Source organism: Gymnoscopelus braueri, assembly GCF_963280865.1.
Source record: "Gymnoscopelus braueri genome assembly, chromosome: 3".
In the NCBI taxonomy this organism is placed as follows: Eukaryota; Metazoa; Chordata; class Actinopteri; order Myctophiformes; family Myctophidae; genus Gymnoscopelus; species Gymnoscopelus braueri.
Window position 1 is genome coordinate 10,905,322 of NC_137612.1, and position 13,318 is coordinate 10,918,639.

Sequence of the window (13,318 nt, forward strand, 5' to 3'; positions counted from 1 at the left end):
CAGAGATATGTTTGATATTTATGTTTGATCATTTCACTTGAAATTATTTTTATTGATATTTCCAATTGTATTCATGCGTTCAAAAGAGGAAACAGTCAGTATCACGTGATCATTTCACAATTTAATAAACAATGTCTGCTAACCACATTAACCCTGACACGATTATTATTATAAATGAAAACAAAAACAAACTCAAATAACGAAAATATTTAACTAAAATAGCCAGTCTACAAGCTCACCACGTGTCGCATCGCGACAACAGCTCACTGAGCTTATAGCTCAGCTGCCTATGAGATGTAGTAGAGTAGAAGTAAAAGTACCTCAAAATTGTACTTACAGTACTTAGTAACTTTACACCACTGGTTGCCGATTTATTTTTATTTGTATACTGCAATCATGTCAATTGTAATTCTTTATAATCATGCATGCCAACTTTGTTGCCTAATTGTTGTTTGCAAATCATGTTCTACTAATGTTTATTATTGTGTTATACCTCGTAGAGGCCTCGTATTAGAAGTCCTTTGGACTTCTTGCCTCCTCCTGCCACGTTTCCCTCCTATATTCTGTGTACTGTTTTTTTTTGTATTGTTTAAAAAGAAATGGTGCTAAATAAATCAAATCAAATCTAAATCAAATAAATCGAAAAATAAATCAAATACCTTTCCCTTCGTCATGTTGTCTTTATCTTCTCCACTGTCTTCCACAACCACAAGGTATGTTGGTGCTGCTGACGATGACATGGATATGACCTACTTCTCCTGGTCAGATGATGATGATGATAATTAGATTTCCAGTTATGCAAAATGTTTTTCTTCTGGTAATTGTCCTCACACAGTGTGTACAGTTCAAAGCCTCTGCTGTCTGTCAGCCAGTGTGGGGATGAAGTGTTGTTGCTTACAATGGCTGTTTCTAATTCTGTCTTCACTGTGGAGGATTACACTAACAATTTACAAAGCCCTGCACGAGGTTAATCCTTCTCTAACTCTGATGATCCTGCTGCCACCCCCCCCCCCCCCTCTATCCTCTGCCAGAGGGAGGTGGGTCATCCCTATAGCCATGTCCAGGTACTGTAGGCCTAGGCATTGAGCTGGAGACAGGATTGTACCACTCCTGTCACTGAATAGGGGTGCAGTTTCTTATGTGTTAGCAGAAGCATTTAAAAGTGTGTTGCCCCGACATGTTAATCTTTCCCAGCATTGCTGTACAGTAGATTGAGGTGAGTTACATATCTGTATAATGCAGAGTACATGTGTTACTTACAAAACTCTGTGGTCCCACCTAGTGGTGGAAGCATAGCCTACTCACATTTTGTACTTAAGTAAAAGTACCAATAACGCAATGTAGAAATATTATGTTACAAATAAAAGTCCGCTATTCCAAATTTTCGCGAGTAAAAGTACAAAATAATTTGCATTAAAATATACTTAAGTACTGAAAGTAAAAGTACACATTTTGCAGAATGTCCCATTTCACATGTTTCAAAATGTATTAAAAATATTTTGAAAATAGCAGAAAATAGCAGAAGCTCACAACACATCGCAAGCGCTGTGAGCTTGTAGATCTGCTATTTACCAATAGCCTAAGTATGCATAGGGCTGAAGTGGTTAATACATGTTTTGCAATAATAATCAAAACCTACAGACTAGTGACTAAAGTTTTCAAATAATTGTAGTGGAGTAAAAAGTACAATACTTGCCTCTGAGATGTAGTGGAGTAGAAGTAAAAGTACAGAAAATTGGAAATACTCCAGTAAAGTATAAGTACCTCAAAATTGTACTTAAGTACAGTACTTGAGTAGAGGTACTTTAGTTACTTTACAACACTGGTCCCACCACAGAGGAACAACAAGGAAGTATGAGTATTTGGAAGAAGGGCCACAAGTTCCTAATGGATTTTTTTTCTAATCATCACACAACCTTACAGACTGAAAATAACCATCTCTCCCTGGGTTCTGCATAAACCACAACAAAAAAATACATTACTATCAATGTGTTGTTGTTGTTGTTGTTGTTGTTGTTGTTGTTGTTGTTGTTGTTGTTGTTGTTGTTGTTGTTGTTGTTGTTGTTGTTGTTGTTGTTGAACTTTTACAGACATGTGAGAACTTGTACAACAGCCCAATGTGGAAGTGGAACCTATCAGAAAGCTAAATGTATCATTCATCATGATTTGTGTGCGTGGGTATCTCATTTTAAACAAGTTTAGTGCTTTATGAGACTTACCAGTTTAGTAGACCTTGTATTGTGAATTTGTACTTCCATGTACTGTTGTTCTCACGTCTTACTAAATAAAGTACATCAATCAATCAATGTACTGTACATGCTGTGCACTGATTTGTTTCTTTGCCATACTGTAGTGCCTTTATGTGACTGTTACATAGTGTCTTTATACTGTATGTGCACTAACTGTAGGTCATGGTTTAAGAGTAATTCCAGCAAAACTATGACATCATGTATTTGTGTAACTAGTAACAGACGGACGAGACTCATGAGATGATCAGTAGTTTAACCTCTTTGAACCTGGCATCAGTGTTGCCATGTCGGCTTATTATAAGCGACTTTGGGCTTCGTTTTCTGTAAAGTTCCTTGTAGAAATTGGTAGTTGCGGGTTGCGTTCTTTTGGGCTTGTTTCTAAAGTGCACTTGCTTTTTTAGGCTTGCTTCCAAATGTTTTAATTATTATTTATACCAGCAGTGGTTCTCAAATATTTTCATAAAAATGTGCCAGGCAGCATTTGTGTTAAAAGGTTTTAAAAAAATATTCCAAATATTCCACATTTTATTGCAAGAGTTTTTGAAAATAGCAGATCTACAAGCTCAGATCGCGACGCGTTCTGAGCTTATAGATCGGCTATTTTCAAAAGTGCTTATGTGGCCTAAGTTGCTTCTTTTGGGCTTGTTTTCCTAGAGCTGGTTGCTTATTTCTCTCATAAAATATGGCAACACTGCCTGGCATCCCTATCTTAGGCATGTCAGTGTAGGAGTGGCTAGTGTAGGAGAAACTGTTCAGAAATGCTAACATGTTTTAGAAAAAAATATACAAGAATGTATATTTGCTTAATTAAAAAATGTTCAAAATAAGAAATAGAAATATCAGATCTACAAGCTCACAACGTGTTGCATCACGACACGTTTTGAAGTTTATATGGATCATCTAGTTTTTTCTATTCTACAACTAAGTAGTATGTAGGGCTTCAGTGGTTAAGAACATTATGTACCAGAAAGATTCAGGATTCAATCATTTATAACCGTATCATCAACATAAATGATTGGCAGGTTGAGGGGCCTCCATATCACTCACCTCCAAAAGCAGTTTCACTTCTGCCCACATGGTGGTGCTAAAATGCTAAAGGTATGTCATAGAATGCTTTTTCCCCCACAGCTTCCTCGGCTTGGCTTGGCTAGGCAACCCGCTCTGGCAGAGATTTGTGCTCCACGGGCACGGAGCACCCCTTTCTAGTTTGGGTTAGATTTGCCATAGAGATGTCAGCCGCCTGTCAGCCCAATACAATGACTGTTCTACAATACTGTTCTTACAATAATCCACAGTCCTCGTTGTGAACTAATTTAAGTGAGAACTACATTTATTGTCTCCGCCAGGGCGAAGGCGAATGTCTTTCTGTATCTGCAGTGGTGGAAGAAGTACTCAGATATTTTACTTAAGTAAAAATAGCAATACCACAATATACAATTACTCTGTTACAAGTAAAAGGCCTGTGTTCAAAATGTCACTTGAGTAAAAGTACAAAAGTATTGGCATCAAAATATACTTAAAGTACCACTAGTAAAAGTACTAAAATGTTTGAAAATAGCAGATCTACAAGCTTGTAGATGCTTGTAGGTGTTTGGCCACGGAAACCCCCCCCCCCCCCCCATTCTACAACTGATACAAGTGTGGAGATAACAGTGGAGAGAGTGAAACCTATGATCTGAATAGACAGACATTCTTATACATTCTCTTATTGGTCCTGCTCATTAAACAGCTACTTGTAAACAAAAATCAATCATTTGACACAGAATATTGATTTGAAAATGATTTTATTGCCTTCCACAGCAAGGTAGAAGAAGGCAGAACAGAATCTCTTGATTAACCAATTACAGTCAAGAATTCAACAAAGCGTCCAAAAATAGTCCAATATAATGAAGATAGTTGTGATGTGATGTCATTTTAGCCCCCCCCCAGTCCCTCATTTATTAAATTCACAAATAATATCCCTATCAACAAAGAGCTACTATATGTTTGATAATGAGCTGATGTGATACTGTAGTCCAGAGCAATTTACAATGAGTGCAGCATTGAAACAAACCAAGAAAAAACATCAGTGAGAAAGAAAATGAAAGGTGCTGTAAAAGGTTAAAGCTTTATGTTCCAATAATATAGCTATTGTAGATAATAATCATGCTATGTAATAGCATGCTACAGTATATAGAGTGTTTGTTAACAGCTCTGTCCAGCTCTTATGAATAGTAACATAAATACATGTTCAGGTGGGTTCAAATCAGGAGACACTTTGTGTTGCAGTTACAATGTTTCTGATCATTTATGTGTTTCATCACTTCTAATTTCACTTGTTTATCCTGTATCCTGTATGAGTTATGTTTTGATTGTATGAAATTGGTGTCCCACCTGAAAATGTATTTAATGTTCACTAAAGAGCTGGAGAGATCCCTTGTTACTGCACAAACACTTTATAGTAATCTGAATATAGAACTATTTAAAATGACTTAGAGCTGCTTTTATCTTACACAATATTGTAAAGATTATAAACATGTATATACTATATATTATGCTTACTAGTTACTATACTATGTATGTTATTTGTGCTGTCAATGCACCTAAGAAATCTACTCTTCTATTCAGTATCATAGTATTATTTCAACAAACATTGTGATGATCACACTCAGATTTTTTCCCAGTACTGTAAATAGTAAAATGCCATGCTAAATCCTCATTAACCACTTAAGTACTACTGTATATACTTTATCATATGACAAATAGCTAAAATAGCAGATCTGCAAGGTTACAATATGTCACAACACGATGCATTGTGGCCTTGTAGATCGGCTATTTTTAAACATCTTAATCTGTTGTGCAATGTCCAAAATAGAGACACCAGGATGAAAGTAGTAATTATTCGGGTACACCCCCGCATTCCTAAACCCCCCCACTCCTACACACCCCCATTCCGAAACCCCCCCCCCCCACTCCTACACCCCCCCATTCCGAATTTTTTTTTCGGAATGGGGGGGTGTAGGAGTGGGGGGGGTTTGAAAACTTGGAATAAACCCTGCCATTCCGAAAAATAGATATAAATCCTATCTTTTTTTTATTTTTATTTTTTTGCGGGGGGGTATATATGGGGCACCCCCCGGCAAAAAAAAAAATATTTATTTTTTAAAGTTTTTTTTTAATTTTTTTTTATTAAAAAATAATTTGTGGACTGAAGTTGGTTTGCTTCCACAATCCATAATGATGCATAGATATAAATCCTATCTAACTTTTTTTTTTTGCGGGGGGGTGCATATGGGGCACCCCCCCGGAAAAAAATAAAATAAAGAAACATTTTTTTTTAAAGTTTTTTAACTACAGGGTGCCTGAGGCATGCCTGCACTAAATGAATAAAGAAATAAATGTGGCTATAGGGAATTTTGTACAGCGTTACTGAATGGGAAAAGGTAACTAGTTACGTTATTAGTTACCGCAAATAGTAGCTGCGTTACGTAACGCGTTATGTTAGTAACGCGTTAGTCCCAACACTGGTGGTTACACTTTGTAACATGCTCTTATGTCTTTAAATAAGAGTCCAAGAATGTGTGACACCCACAAGTGTATGTGCACAATTGTGATGTTATTTATTTCATTTTGTGTATTTGCATTGTAAGAGGCCAAATCCATATGTGTTTTGTGTTCAACTGATAGTAATAGTAGTTACTTAGTCACGCCACCAGGGGGAGTATCGCCCCAGGGTGAGCCATGGTTTGTGTGATATTATGGACCTCTGAGGCTTCCGTTCTTCAGACAGACTACAGCCTGCTTTGAAGAACAATCTAACGTCTCTTGTCTATATATATTCCCTGTACAAAACAGGTTAGTAACATGTGCAAAAGCATCACAACTTATTTCAAAGGACTCATAAGCCTTTCTTCTTTTATTTGGTCAAAGACTGATCCAGAGATATTGGGTTTTGGTTAAGTTTAAGACATGGGAAATGTGCATTGAATGAATGACTGATTCTAAAATGGTGGCCTTGTTTATTGTCTATGTAAAAACGGCAGCTCCCTGACATAAGTGCCTTAACTCCACAGTTTACTAGTGTTTGGTGTAATATTGCAAATGTTTATTGAAGGTTTTGTGATATTTTTGGGTACATGTATTTTGATTAATTGTTGATGTGTTCTTTATAAAAATGTTCTGTATGCAGTAAGACTGTGAAAACTAAACAATACAAGGTTTAGAAACAGTACTACAGTACTAGCAGTACTAGAAGTAAATTACAGAGACTGATTAGAGCAGCAGTATTAAGAGAATGTGAGTTCCAGAGCACATACAGTACAAATTTATTTTGTAAACAGTATTATTGGTGAAATGTGACAACAGAAAATAGACCAATGTGTAGCAATGGTATTCTACCAGTAACAGTTTATGGTGAATTGTGAAATGTGAATTGGTGAATATGTGATTATGAGATATATGATTGAAATTAAGAGAAAGAGAAAATAAATGAATATACGATTCTGTGAATAAATGAGACAGACTACAGCCTGCTTTGAAGAACAATCTAACGTCTCTTGTCTATATATATTCCCTGTACAAAACAGGACACATCTTCTGCTAACAGGTAACTCATTCCTGAGGCCTGTAACAGAATTTTGGGGGCTCGTCCGGGATCGGCATCAGACCTGAGGGGATGCTGATCTAACCTACAAACCCAGGGCAGACATCACAGCACCAGCGTGGTGGAGTGACGGGTGTGTGCAACTGAGGCAGCTACGGGACCACTGCGTCTGAGAGGGACCCTAGCTGGAGGAGTGCAGCACAGCTCGACCAACATCACAGGACCAGCATGCTGGAGCGGCAGATGTGCGACTGAGGCAGCTACGGGACCACTGCGTGTGAGAGGGACCCCAGCTGGAGGAGTGCAGCACAGCTCGCCCAACAGTACTGAACTGTGACTGTGAAACGTTGCCAAAGGAAGACTACAAACTGTGTATCGTGCCAGTGCAGCTGGACGAAGATTGCGAATTGCGAAACGTGCCAGTGCAGCTGGACGAAGATAGCGAACTGTGAAACGTGCCGGAGCAGCCGGACGAAGACCACTAGACTTTGAAACGCTGCTGAATGAGAGAAACATGTCAGGCAACGAAAGGAAAGAACTGACATGGAAGATAAAGAAACGGCTTCACAAGCTGACATCAGAGGAACTCTTCGAGGTCGTTGAGAACATCACACCAGTACCAGATGTCGACACTGCAAGGGTAACTAAGGGTGATGAGGAGAGTTGTTTTGATTATATCTGTACTTACTTGAATTGTAAAACACTGCTTGAATCTGAGGATCAGGGTCTTTCACATTTGTTGTCTTTAAGGGATGTTGTTAATGAGATCATTGCTCTTCGTTACACACTACCTACACCTGCTAAAATAATTAGTCAGGGTACGGGGGGTAAGGTAGCTGACACATCTCCTACTGAGCCTGCTGATCCACAGGCAGTTGAGTATCAAATGTTAATGGCTAATTATGAGGCTTTGGGCAAGAAATTAGCTGAATGTAGGACCACACCAGCCCAACATACACCTACCTCCACTGTTTCACCACCATCAGATCTCAGTGCAGGGACTATAGCTCAGGACCATTCTACCACAGACCCAGCACACAGCCGGCCTGACAGTATGGTTTCCCTTAGAGACTTATCATTCCTGCAACGCAGAGAATTCAAAATCCATGGGGGTCAGGTGGGGGACAGCACGTCAGACATCAGCTACCATGAGCTCTGTAAGCAGATCGATGTGGGGCTGAAAGCAAAGCATCCAGAGAGTGAGATCATCCAAGGTGTTCTACGCATTGTCAAGCCAGGACAGTTTAAGGACATGCTTATTAACAAGGATGATTTAACCCTTAGTGAGCTCAAGAGCTTCATGCGTTCACACTTGAGTGAAAAGAGTGGAAGTGAGTTATTTCAGGAGTTGATGAGCACTAAACAATTTGAGCAGGAAAGTCCCCAACAGTTTCTGTACAGGATGATAGGACTGAAGCAGAAAGTCATGTTTGCATCCAGACAGGGTAACATGGACATTGAATATGAACCTCGCACAGTCCAGAATGTTTTCTTACGTACAGTTCATCAGGGCCTTCTCCCCAAGTACAGTGATATCCGCACTGAACTCAAACCCCTTTTGTCTGATTACACTGTGTCAGATGAGTCACTGATAAGACAGGTGAACAAAGTATGCAGTGAAGAGAATGAGAGACAGAGAAGACTGGGACATGGCCCTCGCCAAAAAGTAACGCATGCTCACAGTGCTCAACTCGAGAATAATGACACTGAGAAACAACCTGAAAACAAGGCAAAGTGTAAAAATAATGTGATGAAAGAATTGAATGCCAAAGTTGATGCTCTCACTAAATTGGTTGAGTTTCTCACAGCTGTTAAGACCCCAGAACAACCCTGTCAGTGTGCCCATACAAAGCCAAAGCCCAGACCAACAGCAAGGCCATACGGATGTCCTAAGTGTATTGAGAAAGGCTTAAGCTCATCATGCAACCATTGTTTCGCATGTGGGGAAGCAGGTCACAGGGCACTAGGATGTCTTAAAAGGGGGCAGACCAAAAATACTAGTCATTCCTCTGCCGACGCCCATGCCCTAAGCAGCAGTGAACAGCAATGCTCCACAGAGGCAGAGCTGCCACGAGAAAATCAAGCCCATGTTAAAACCAACTTTGTGACCCCCTCACCCATGAACAAAGAGACTGAAATCCGTGAAAGAGTGGCCCAGTTAGTGGGAAGGAAATGTAACATCAAGTGCTATATAAATGGCTATGCAATGGACTGTTTATTTGACACAGGTGCCCAAGTGAGTCTCCTCGATCGTCAGTGGGTAAAGACCTACCTTCCTGATCACAAAGTGCGTCCATTGGCTGAACTAATAGGACGACAGCCTCTCAGTGTGATGGCTGTCAATGGGGAACCGTTGCCGTATGACGGCTGGGTGGGAGTGATGGTTAGTCTCCCAGACAACAGTGACCCCAGTCTGACAATACAAGTGCCCTTCCTGGTTAGTAGTGTGCCCATGGACTGCCCCCTAATCGGTTTCAATGTGATAGAGCAGCTGATATTGGGACCAGAGGGTGGTGCTGACCTCATACCCACCCTTGTGAGCCTCCTGCGGGGTGCAATGAACCTCCAAGATGACACAGCCAGTGCACTAGTCAGCTTTGTTCAGACCAAATTCACCAACGGGGACAAAGTCAGTCGAAGTGTGTTGAGAGTGGGACTGCATGATGTAGTCATTCCAGCAGGTCAGGTCAGACATGTGAAGTGTAGAGTTCCATTCCCCTTTGACACGTCTAACACACTTGTGCTCTTTGAACCCACTGAGAACAATCCACAGTTACAACAACTGGATGTTGGCGACAGCCTTGTAGCAATCAGTCAGGCAAAAGTCCCCTATGTGAGAGTCCCCATTGGTAACCACACTAAGCATGAGGTGACCCTGTCCTGTAGAACAGTGCTAGGAAGCATTGAGCCAGTAGTTAAAATAGTACAAACTGACGAGGGAGGCCTGAAGTCCAGTAGCAGTCAGGAAGTCCCAAAGACTCAGCAGGACAAGGGGGGTAGTGTGGCAGAGCGGTGGGATCCACCAGTTGATGTAAGTCACTTAAGTGAAGAGCAGCAGAAAGTTGCAAAGGAACTGTTAAGAGAGGAGTCAGCAGCATTCGCACGAGATGACAATGACATGGGGTGTATAACAAGCTTAGAAATGTCTATCACACTTAATGACAATAACCCTGTTCAGAAATCCTATGCCTCTATCCCCAAACCCCTGTACAAGGAGGTAAAGGAGTATATTGAGGATCTTCTTGCCAGAGGGTGGGTCGTGAAGTCTAAGTCCCCTTACTCAGCACCTGTCATCTGCGTGCGTAAGAAAGATGGCACACTCAGACTCTGTATCGATTACCGTCTCCTAAACCAGCGCACAGTCACAGACCGCCACCCCTTACCGAGAATCCAAGACCTCACAGACACCTTGGGTGGGTACAGTTGGTTCTCCATTCTAGATCAGGGGAAGGCGTACCACCAGGGGTTCATTGCTGAGGGGTCACGCCACTTGACTGCCTTCATCACCCCCTGGGGTCTGTTCGAGTGGGTGAGGATACCCTTTGGGCTTACCAATGCACCTGCTGCGTTTCAACGTAGTATGGAAGAAATGCTCGCCCCCCTGCGAGATGAGTGTTGTATCCCCTATTTAGATGACATACTGTGCTATGCCAAGACATTCGAGGACCACGTTGATGGACTGAGGAAAGTCCTTAGAGCTCTGCAGAGTCACGGAGTGAAACTCAGGCCCACAAAATGTGACCTGTTTAAACCTGAAGTGAGATATGTTGGACGGTTGGTTTCAGCCGAGGGCATCCGCATCGATCCTAAAGACTTGGAGGCGGTGTATGCCCTGAAGAATGAAAGACCAGCCACTATTGGAGATGTTCGGAGGATAGCTGGATTCTTGAGCTACTATCGCTCCTATGTCCAAGATTTCTCCAGAGTGGCAAAACCCATCTATGAGCTCCTGCAGCAAAAGAGAAACCAAGAACAGCAGTCTCAGGAGAGGCACAGAGCACAGAAGGGAAAGGGTGCACAGTTGCCATCCAGAACTCCAGTTGAATGGACTGAGCAGCACCAAGAGACCCTGTGTAAGTTAATTGACCAGTTAGTGAATCCCCCTATTCTCGCCTACCCAGACTTCGAGCTGCCTTTCGTGCTCCACACGGATGCATCCGATAAGGGACTTGGAGCTGTCCTGTACCAACGCCAGAATGGGAGGCTTAGAGTAATTGGCTATGGCTCAAGAACCCTCACCCCAGCCGAAAGAAACTACAGACTGCACTCAGGCAAACTCGAATTTCTCGCTCTGAAGTGGGCCGTCTGTGAGAAATTTAGGGATTACTTGTACTATGCCCCACATTTTACCATCTATACAGATAATAATCCCTTAACGTATGTCATGAGTACCGCTAAGTTGAATGCAGTTGGGTTCCGGTGGGTGGGTGAACTGTCCGATTTTAGATTTGACATAAAGTACAGACCTGGCAAAGCAAATGGTGACGCCGATACACTGTCCAGGTGCCCCCTAGACATCAACAAATATGTCACTGAGTGTACACAGGAACTGCAAAGAGAAGCTGTCACTGCTACATGGGGAGGGTGCAGGGCAGGTGAGAGTGGAGATGTTGCCTGGATTGCTGCCCTGGCTCTAGCACAGAGTGCTCAGTCTGAACCAAGCAGCAGAGAAGCTGTGACACCTATTGACCTTGCTGAACTGCAGAAAGCCCAGAGAACAGATCCAGTGATCGGTGAAATTCTGAAAATGAAAGAGTCAAACAAAACACTGACAGATGACATGAAACGGAGTGTGAGGGGCACTGGCAAGAAAATGATGCATGAGTGGACAAGGCTTCACTTAGAAGATGGGGTTCTCTATCGTAAGACAGCAGAGAGACGTCAACTAGTCTTGCCCGCTAGCTTTAAACCACTAGTTCTCAAGCACTTGCACGATGATATGGGCCATGTCGGCACTGAAAGAGTTCTCAATTTGGCAAGACAGAGATTTTATTGGCCCTATATGAGACGTGAGATTGAAACCTATGTCACCAGACAGTGCAAATGCATAAAGCAAAAGAAGCCAGTGACACACATACGAGCACCAATGGGTAGCATAACCACCAGCTCACCACTTGAGCTTGTGTCCATTGACTATATGCACTTAGAGCCAAGTAGAGGAGGGTACCAATACATACTCGTTGTGGTAGACCACTTTACCAGATATGCACAGGCCTATCCGACCCGCAACAAGTCTGGGAAAACAGCGGCGGAGAAGATATTTAATGATTATATTCCCAGATTCGGTTACATGTCCAAATTGCATCATGATCAGGGACGCGAGTTCGAGAATGAACTCTTTCGAACACTACAGCAAATGAGCACAGTGGGACACTCACGAACAACCCCTTACCACCCCCAGGGCAATCCGGCCGAACGGTTTAACCGTACGATACTCCAGATGCTGCGTACCCTAAGTGAGGAAAAAAAGGAAAGTTGGAAAGATTATCTTCCCCAGATTGTACATGCATACAATAGCACACGCCATGAAGCGACTGGTTATTCACCTTTCTTCTTGCTTTTTGGTAGACACCCAAAGTTGCCAATAGACTTGCTATTTAGGATGTTTATGAGTGAAGAACCCCAGACAGCAAGGGGCTATGCTGAGAAATGGGCAGAACGAATGACAGAAGCGTACCGTATAGCATCAGAAAACAGCAAAAAGTCAAGTGCTCGTGGGAAAAAGTACTATGACCAGCACACAAGAGGAGTAGTGTTGCAACCAGGTGATCGAGTGCTGGTACGCAACCTGAATCAAAGGGGTGGTCCTGGAAAGTTGAGGGCATATTGGGAAAGCACCATCTATGTTGTGACAGAACAGATCAATGACAATCCAGTCTACAAGGTGGTCAAAGAAAATGATAGAAACAAGTCACGTGTCCTGCATCGCAATTTGTTGCATCTTGTCAATGACCTACCTGTTGATCTGCCTGCAGAGATAGAAAAACCTAAGTCAAAGAAGAGGAGAGTCCCAAATACACCTCACAGAGAGACAGAACCACAACCCGACAGTGACACAAATTCTGATGATGATGGAAACACCTACTATGAGCTAAGATATAATCTGAGAAGTGGAAATAGAGTGGAAGTTATACCCACAGAACCGAGAGAAACAGAACAGGAACAGTATGGTGATAACCAGAACAATGAGCCTAACAGTGACATTGAAGAGGAGGAACTTGAAGGAAATGGAGAGCCAAGGGTCAGACACACACCTTCTACAGCGAGTGAAAGTGAAGCGGAGGAGCCTGGGGAGCCAGAAAGGATACAAGAGAGACCTTGCCTGACCCCTGACACTAATGTACACACACCCAGAAGGTCCATTAGAGATAGGAGGCCAGCACCACGTTTCACTTACAACACTTTAGGCCAGCCTTCAGTTCAGGGACACCCATCAGTTAGTAGTGCAGAGGTTTATGGACCACCCCAGATGGCACATTGGGGAATG

General features: G+C 42.1%; 1 protein-coding gene across 1 annotated transcript in view; it reads right to left on the bottom strand.

The window, feature by feature from the left end:
* The window catches only part of LOC308082533 (AMP deaminase 2-like), a gene marked incomplete at its 5' end in the record, with an annotated part of 557,360 nt that overhangs the window by 242,194 nt on the left and 301,848 nt on the right, over positions 1–13,318 (bottom strand). The gene's annotated exons all lie outside the window — the stretch shown is intronic.